The 9336-nt window shown below is 34.3% G+C and overlaps 1 long non-coding RNA gene across 1 annotated transcript; it reads right to left on the bottom strand.

Moving 5' to 3' along the window:
* Positions 1–506: 506 nt before the first annotated feature.
* Positions 507–8081, bottom strand: LOC124373959. The gene is made up of 3 exons (XR_006923489.1): positions 8006–8081; positions 5824–5911; positions 507–639 (listed from the first exon to the last, which is right to left on the bottom strand). It is a non-coding gene; the product is annotated as an uncharacterized LOC124373959 (long non-coding RNA).
* Between the last annotated feature and the right edge of the window lie 1255 nt (positions 8082–9336).

Raw genomic sequence — 9336 nt, 5'->3', positions numbered from 1 at the left:
TTTACAACACTTCTACTTGACCACAACCACTATCACCCTTTTATTACCGATGTGTTATTGAACTTTCCTACTCTGTTAATAGTTTGCCAAGAAGTTTTGTAGATTCTACCTGACATAGAAATTTCCTTGTCATTATATTGTAATTTTGCTGCATGCATAGATGTATTTTACATGATTTTTATCTCCCTAATAAGTTAAAGTTATCTCTGAAGTTTTTGAGTTATATTTAAGCTTTCTTTTAACAAAACTTATATTTACTACCTAGTTTCATCTGTCAACCAGTCTTTTTTTAATAATTTGATTTTTTTTAATCTTTATAAAGGATATCAACAAATCCGTGCTGACGAATGCTGTGTTAATTAATCATCAGAGGATCAACTTACCCAAACTACCTTTTTCAGAATCACCAAATGAGCCAAAAAACACTAGGCCTATTAAATATTGAACTTTGGCTAGGTGACGTGCCAAGAAGTGGTGACTTTATAACGTTGAAACTGTGGAGTAGAAAGTATCCGATCCAAATATTGGCGGTGAGCTTCCCGAGGCAGTATCGGGATTAAACATAGGAGGTCGCAAAATGTTTATTCCTTTTCTGCGTTTTCTGGCTGGACCAAAATGGGGTACCATTAGTTGAAACATCTGAAATTGATTTAAAACTTTGCTAAAAACACTGTTACTATTAACTTGAACAAGGTTTACAATTTAACTTAAATTAAATACATTAAAACATAAAAACCAATATTTAATACTTTTATTTTTGGTTTAAATTTAATTAACCCTTTTACTGCCGGCCATTTTTTTATTGTACCAGTCAAAATTTTTTTTTTTTTTTTTTTTTTTTTACGTAGGGGGAATGCATTGCGCACGGAGTGTGGGACTCCCTTGCGGACTACCCACTAAACCCCCTACGGGCCACGGAAGAGCCCAGGCCGGAACCCTTTCGGATGACATCTTGCCTGGTCCGTGTGTCTTATGTCTCAACCAGGACAAAACTACTTGTTTCGGAAGCTATGGGGTCAGCCAGGCATCCGTCTTCACGCTTCTGATGAAGGATCGCATGTACGTGAGTGGTGACTGCATTTCCAGGCGTCTTCATTCATTGCTGCAGCATCATCTCCACAATGGTCTCTGCCGTAACATCACCAACTGTGGGTGGCGAGCGTTTGCCTGGCCTCGGTGAAGCGCCCGCAAGCGAAGAAGGTGTGTGATGAACATCATCATCTTCCTCCGGGCAGTAAGCACACCGAGGCGACCTGACTTTTCCCATCCTGTAGAGGTACTTCCTAAAGTAACCGTGCCCCGTCAGGAACTGACACAGGTAGAAATCTATCTCCCCGTGGCCACGATCTATCCAGGATTGAAGCACTCGAATGAGACGGAAGGTCCCAGCGGCCGTCCAATCCTTCCGTCCACCTCCGCTGCCAAACCTGCAGAGTCTCCGCCCTGGCAGCAGCCAAGGCATCCTTTCTACCCCGCTCGGCAGCCTCCCGGAAGACGGTCTGTCTCTCGATGGCCAGCAGGTCAATAGGAATCACCCCAGCCACGACCGCCACGGCTGAACCGGAAACGGTGCGATAGGCGCAGGCGACCCTAAGTGCCGCTCTTCTCTGTACCGATAACAGCTTTTGACTGTATCGCCTTATCCTCATGACACCCGCCCAAACCTCTGCGCCATACAGAAGGGTTGAGTTTACAGTAGACATGAGGAGGCGTCTCTTACTTGACCTAGGGCTTCCTACGTTAGCCATCAGCCTGCCGAGAGACATAACCACCTTAGAGGGCTTTGTCACACACCGCCTGAATGTGCTCCCAATACCGAAGACGGCAGTCGAGTAACACACCCAGGTACTTCGCCGCAGTCCTTGTCCGAAACCTCGACACCCCCCAACATTCATAGAGATCAGAGTGGGGATTCTCCGTCGAGTGAGCATAACGATTTCGGTCTTGGAGACCGCCAGCTCAAGTCCATGGCTCGTCATCCAGGCATTGACCCGAATCATTACCTGATTAAGGCGTAACTGTGCCAAGTCCGGCGTTCCTCGCCGTGATGACTGCAGCCACGTCATCAGCATAACCCACGAGGTAGACGTCGTGGGGCATCTCGAGGCGAAGCAAACCAGTCAAAATTGCCAAGGAGGAAAATCACTGTTGTGCATTCATTTACAAAAAATGCTGTATCTTTTTTATTTTTCATTAGATTTGCATGAATTTTTATTTTATTTACTTCGTATTTAAATGCTGTTTTTTAAATAATAAAAAGACATTTTTAATTTGAAACAAACACATTATTTATTTTTTTAAATGATATAAATAAAAAATAAATAAAAAAATAAAAATTGTGTTTGGCATCTGATAATTTATTTTTAAAAATTATACTAAAATTATGAGCATGATATCATTATAAACTAGAGCAATTGCTTAGAACATATACCAAATTTGAAGGTGCTACCTTGAAACATAACTGCACTATGAGGATTTTCCCAAAACTGGTAGGCCTCCTCTAGGCCTACCAGTGGAATTTGAAGGTAAACTTATCTGTGCCACATCCCCCTCACTATCTAATAAACTCCTCATTATCTGATGGTAAGATACAGTCAGGATCGTCATCAGTGTCATCCACATCACTTTGATTGTCATCAATAGCCCTAACAATAATATCAGATTCGTTCTCGGCATCTGAATCTGACAAATTCTGAAGGAAATCGTCACTTAGTTCGTCTTGCACTTACTTATTGTTCCCTCACTCACAGGAGAGTTAGATGTAACTCTTTTACTCATTTTATCCTTGATCAACAAAAGTAACACTTCAAAAAACTTTCGATAACATTGTAAACAACAACAACAATGAACGAAGATTTCAGTAACATAATCCGATCATCTGGTTTTTGACAGCTGTCTAGGTAGTTCGTCAATTCTAGTCAAAGACGACAAAAATAGAAATCCAAAGTTCTTCAAATGGCTTCTTTCATTATCCTTTGCTCCTAAACAACCAAAAAATACCGAATATTTTGGCATTTGAACATAACAGTAGCCAGTAACGATAAAAAAAACAGACGTCCGACATATCGGACGTTGGCGTTTTCGGCAAAAATGCCGACGTCCGATATGTCGGACGTCGGCAGTAAAAGGGTTAAAAAAAAAAAACAAAAAAATAAAAGTAATAAATATTGGTTTTATGTTTTAATGTATTTAAGTTAACAGTAACCAATATAAGCTCCATCTACAACAAGGTTTACAATGTTTCATACGAAACATTTTAACTTACTATAAGTGATTGAAGTAATATTTTATTGTTACAATTAAAGTAATATTTTATTGTTACAATAGAAGTAAACTTTGGTGCCTAAATTCAATAGGTTTTCTACTTGATTTTGATTACACATATAAACTAAGAAAGTTTTCAGCAATTTTGACATGACCAGTTCTATTGTGATGAAATGTTACTTTGATTTGCCAGTCTGAGTCAGTGCCCATTACTATAAGATCATGAGTATTATCCACCACACAAACAGTTTCCTGCTCACAAATGTAACAGTAAACAGTGAAAACTACCAGCCTGCTCACCACTTCTGACAACGAATGTTCGTTTTCCTTACAAAATTTTATTTTTAAGTACATAAAAGAACTTTGCTATATACCAAAGCTAGTCCATTCCAATTTTCTGTAATTGTGTGTGTGTGTGTGTATATATTATATATATTTGAGTTGTTCGATTAATAATTCAGTTAGTCAAAATTCTATTTTCTTACTTAAATCTGCAGCTAGATTTTTAAGTTACACAAAATCACCTCCAATGACTTACTTGCATAAATTCAACTCATATTAACAAAATAAAAAAAATTAAAATTGTTTATTTTTAAATTATTGTTACATTTAATCCAAACATTTTTTTAGATAGGCCTAATAAAATTTAAACTGCTTTTTTTTAAAATCAATTCAAGATAACTGGAGTAATATTTCTGAATAAATACAATGTGAATAAAGCGGTCTAGCTCATTTTACTTGGAACTAAAATTTGAGAATGTCCATGAAAAATAAAGAATGTAGTATATAATACTACCAAAAACGTACAAAAATTAAGTGTAGTTGGTATCATGCATAATTAAAAAGCTAACAAAACTATTAGGTGTTTTATTGAATACGGCTGAGCCTCTAAAAGCAATTACTCGAATAACTTCAGTAGAAAAAGTTATAAAATAGTTTTAAAACCTATGTTAGTAGTAAAAGTTAACACCCTGTATATATATCCTCCTCCAGTTACCAACTACTTTGTTCTTGTGGTGGACAAGTCTAAGTGTTACATTGTATTATTTGTTTTTTATCTGAAGCTCTATTAGGTTGAACTTTGCAAACTTTGTATCTGCTTGAGTTGTTATTGCTTGTTCTTTCATCGAGTGCTGTCTGATTTTTATTTGTTGAAAGTTCTGTAAATAAGAGATATTTAACTAATAATTTATTACTAACACCATTAATATTATTAAAATATTTATCAATCTTGATGATAGTTCTTTACTCCAAATAAAGCTTTAACGTATTCCATATGCCAATAATAGCAGCAAAAAGAATAAAAAAACAAGCAGACTACACATATTGAGATAAGGAAATAACTACACCTGGCACTTACGTGTCGTTGTGCACCTGATCACGCAGCAGTTAAAGGGTTAGCTGTAAAAAACTACACCGTTGAAGGTACAATCAAAATGTGGTATGGTTAATAACACTAACAAATAAAACAACCATAAACGTTATTTTTCATCATAATCTGAGTTGGTGAGTGTCATGGTGTGGTTGAACTGACTTGGACAGATCCTATGAAAAAATAATAAGTCTTGATTCAAGTCTGGCTTTTAGACAAAAGTGGTATTTGGAAAAATTTTAAATTAAGTGATAATCAAAATAATGGGGATGGGTTGATTACAATATCCAATATCTTGATGCGCAACGGCACAGAGAATTCTCAATATTGCGGCTCATTTTTTTTTTTTTTTGGAATCGAGTGATTCCAATAACAATGTTCTTAAAGTATTTTATTACAGAATAATGAATAAAACTAACAATATTCTTGAACTATCTGCATGAAGAAAAAAAAGGTGTAAAATATACTAAATAAAAAAAAAAATAATAATAACTATCGTAGTTTAATAAAATTTTGCTAATAGTTCATATTTTACATATTTATGATCGCGCATCACATTAAGTCTGCTGAGTCTACTAGCAGATACCAGCTGACTAAAGTATACAAATTACTAATCACTGAAACTTGTTATTGCTGTACTTTCTGTGTAACTTTGATATTGATAGTTAACCAAATTAAAAAATTATTATAGTTTGTTAAATAATGTTTAGTTAGCAGTTTTCTATTTCCAATGTCTACATGTATCGCCACATGTCTGTTGCAACTATGGGTGGACATTTGCTGCTCAATGGTAAACAGACATTCACTTACTTTTCTTAAAATGTTTTATCATGGCTGAATTCTTTGAAATTTTTGGCTACCTGCTCGAGTTGCTTAACAGAAAAAAAAACCAGTGAATTATTTTCTTAGTTACAAATAGTACAGAATAACTATCAAATTCAGAATAAAAAATTGAGACCCTAATAATTGTGGTATTAGCCTTTGTCATTTTACGCATGACAAGCATACAATTGATGTATTTACAAATTAATTTATTTTTTAGTAGCCTAAATAAAATGTTTGATTTGAAGAGGTAGCTAACTATATAATTTTTTATTGCAAGCATTAGTGAATGGAAGTCTACTTGAAAACAAAAATATACTACGCTAAAAAATTATTCTTCAAAAATCTAAACTCACGCAGCATACCTTCAGGTTTTTTCAGCACTTTGTTGAAGACTGTTTGGCAGCTTGGATGCATTTTCAACTGTAGGCTTCTCTTCCATGCTTTCTCCACCTTAAAAAATAAACCGACGAATTACAAATCATAATGTTTTAAAAGATTACGAGATGAATCTATTAACGATACATCCAGTTCAAGTTTAAACAAAAGAATGTGGACGTGAACATCTTCTTTTAATGACTTTTATTGGATACTGAAGGCTTGAAAATCCTATATATAGATAAAATTGTATTCTTCTTTATCATATTTCATTTGTCTCAAATTTTGTGCTTACTGAAGTAATTAAGGAAAATTATGAGACCCTGACAGCACATGTTTCAGTTTGGGAGCTTGGTTTGTCTAAGGAGTTCCTGCGGTTGTTTAAACCCTAGTTACCAAGTGTAGTCCACTACGTGTTCTATCGAGCTTTCATCAACCCTGGTTTTTGATGCTCCGAAGGTTAGAGAACCAAAATAAATCACACCTGCATGGTAGGCCTAGACTTTAATAAGTGACCTACAATTATTATTCTAGGTCGTTTTCATCAAATGTTTCAATTGTTTTATATCAAATAAAGAATTTGATATTAAAATTTATTATTTAAATTAACATATTTCAACTTTCAGTTATAGTAATGTTTAATGTAAACAATAAACAAAATGAAGTAACTAATTTTTGGAGAATTTGTAAATGGCGATGAATATGAGGAATTGTGTGAGATAAACAACTGAGAGCTACATTACATATCCCTCAGAATATAGAATGGTATCATACTCATTTGAGGACAGAATTCCATCCTTTGTTGATTTTTAGGACAAAACAATAAAATCTGTAACACAGGCTTTACAAATGCATTCAAACTTAGACCAATTTATATGAACAAGACATAAAGACAACTAAATTATGCTTTTTAAAATGTCTCACACAGCATTCTTTCATCTAATTCTCCTGAGATGCAAACTACGAGTAGGGCTAAGCACAAAGTTCAGAATGCTTTGGTGAATGGAACATTTGTGACAAAGGGCTAATTTGCAGATGTTGCTGATACAACACCCATAGGAATTATGCTTATATAAGATGAGCTAAGTTTATACTTACCTATGCTAGCCTTTTCCTATGTAAAAACAGACAAAACGGGATTTTCTTAACGCTGCATATATAATAAAAATGTGGGAAGACTTTAACAAGCGGCCTACACTCGTTATTCAATTATTATTATCCAACGATTCAATATATTATGAAACTTTGATATTGTATAATAATCGTACATAACAGTAGTTATGATACATTAAAACAAGAATAATACATTACAATTTTAATAACATAAATTTAACAATAACATTACAAAATAACAAATCCAAACTATGGTCTACATATCATAAAACGTTACAATACTTACAGCTTGCCCGGATAGCAGTGAGCAAGCGCTTTTGTGAAATGGAGGAAAGTATTCTCCCCATGGTAATCAGGAGCCAAATGTGTATAGAAATATCTCAGATAATTTCCTCATATTGATAGGATCCAGTTTTAAAATTCTCTAACAATTATTTACTTCTTGGTGTTTACTGCTTACATTAAAAATTAATATAACCAAGTTGTAATCATATGTTAAAACTTGTAATATTGAATTATTCATTTGGATTAATAATCAATCTATTTCATAATAAAATTCAAATAACGAGTGTAGGCAGGCCGCTTATTAAAGTCTACCAGGTAATGTTTACTTTAACATTACCTAGGTAACCTGCTTTTTTAGTTACCAAAATCCTCAAAAAAGTCTAAGGACATCAATTACAAGTTTAAAAAATGTGTTCAGGACAACACTTACCTCTACTTAGCCTATGAAACATAAGAACTGGGGAGAGTCATGGCATAAACATTATCATAAAATGTAGAATTTACTATGATTTAAAAATAGGAATATGGTTGTAAACTTGAATAGTTATTTAAAACAATAACCAGAATTCATGTTGTAAATAATAAGTCACACCTCAAACAATGGAATATTGATCAAATAAGCAAAGTGTGTAACCTTGTTCCCTACGATCTAATTAACCATATGAAACGTAAAACTAAATTAATTAATAAACAGAGAAAACAGTACGATACGAAATATACTGTAATACAGTTACATTTAGTATAACATTACTTAATCTATAATAAACAAACCTGTAGATGCTGCCATCTTGAAAGGATAAGCCAAAATGACTAGTACGACGAACCACAGCCAACTGAAACAATTCTCATTTTGGCACTGAATTAATATTATTGGTTTTTGATGCAAAGAGGAAAGAAGAAGTGTGAATAATATGGCATATTGTAAGTTACTGTAATTACAGTAAACAAAAAACTTGACATATAAATTAAATAGAAAAGTAGAAACTGTGTACACTATTTATTATTGTACTAATAATATTTTTAAAATTTTCATAAATTTATTCTCATGGTTTACAATATTTTGTTCCACGTTCACCTTGAATTCAGCAGTAGGGCTATGTCTCGCCGCTTGTCGGAACTTCAACCAATTCTTCTTCAACTGTATTTTTCACACACCGAGTTGCACGAAGAGGGAACAGCTATACTATCACAAATATAAGGCAATTAAAGAATAGGTATTGCAGTCTGCCTTAAGCAAGATATTGTTTTTCTGACTATTAAAGTCTGAACATTAAACAATATTCCTGGGTCAATTAGAAAATTATGACAGAAAGAAATTCAGAAGTACTATCGAGATCTGCTCATTAATAAGTCATATTATTCCGTGGAAAAATACTTTAAAGATTACATATTTATCATCACCATACCAAATGCTGTATTTATATCTGCCTATTTATAGTTACTTAATAAATGAAATTATCCACGGTTGGTCAAAGACGAAAAGGAGATGGTTGAAAATAAGGTGATTGCAGTGGCAAAGGAAGCGGAGGTTGACTAACTGAGTTTGGAGTTAAAACGTCACAGTACAGTCAGTCTGTCTATGTGTTCGCCTGCCAGATTGATTCTTGAAAATATGGTACATGTATTGTTCTTGGTCCAAGAAGAACCCTATTAAAATTGGGTCAAAGGACAACTCGTCTATTTGTCTGTCTGTACATTTACCTGTTTGTGCGATAAGTCTTGATAGAAAAGTCATAGAGTCTTGAAACTCTGTTCAAAGGTTTTTTTGTCCAAGGAAACCCTCTCTAATTTGAGATCAAAAGTTTAAAGAAGTCCATTCATCTGCCATATGGATGTGCAAATAACCATTTATATAAAGACCCTAGAGTCTTTAAAACCTGTTATAAAAAAATGGACTGCCTGATAGAGCGTGTAGTTACTCATAGATAACGCTCCGTCCCATCCGGATGACTTAGAGGCTGGTTATTGGTGATATAAAAGCCATTTTTCTACCACCGAACGTTACTGTTCGATCATACAACCAATGGACCAAGGAGTTTCTACAAGCGTTGAAGCAAAATTATTATCGGAAAAAGCTGCTCCGAAGCCTGCTTGAGGAAAAT

Source organism: Homalodisca vitripennis, unplaced genomic scaffold (assembly GCF_021130785.1).
Source record: "Homalodisca vitripennis isolate AUS2020 unplaced genomic scaffold, UT_GWSS_2.1 ScUCBcl_6832;HRSCAF=14224, whole genome shotgun sequence".
Lineage (NCBI taxonomy): Eukaryota > Metazoa > Arthropoda > Insecta > Hemiptera > Cicadellidae > Homalodisca > Homalodisca vitripennis.
The sequence above is the reverse complement of the archived record's forward strand: the minus strand, read 5'-3'. Positions and strand labels throughout refer to the sequence as shown.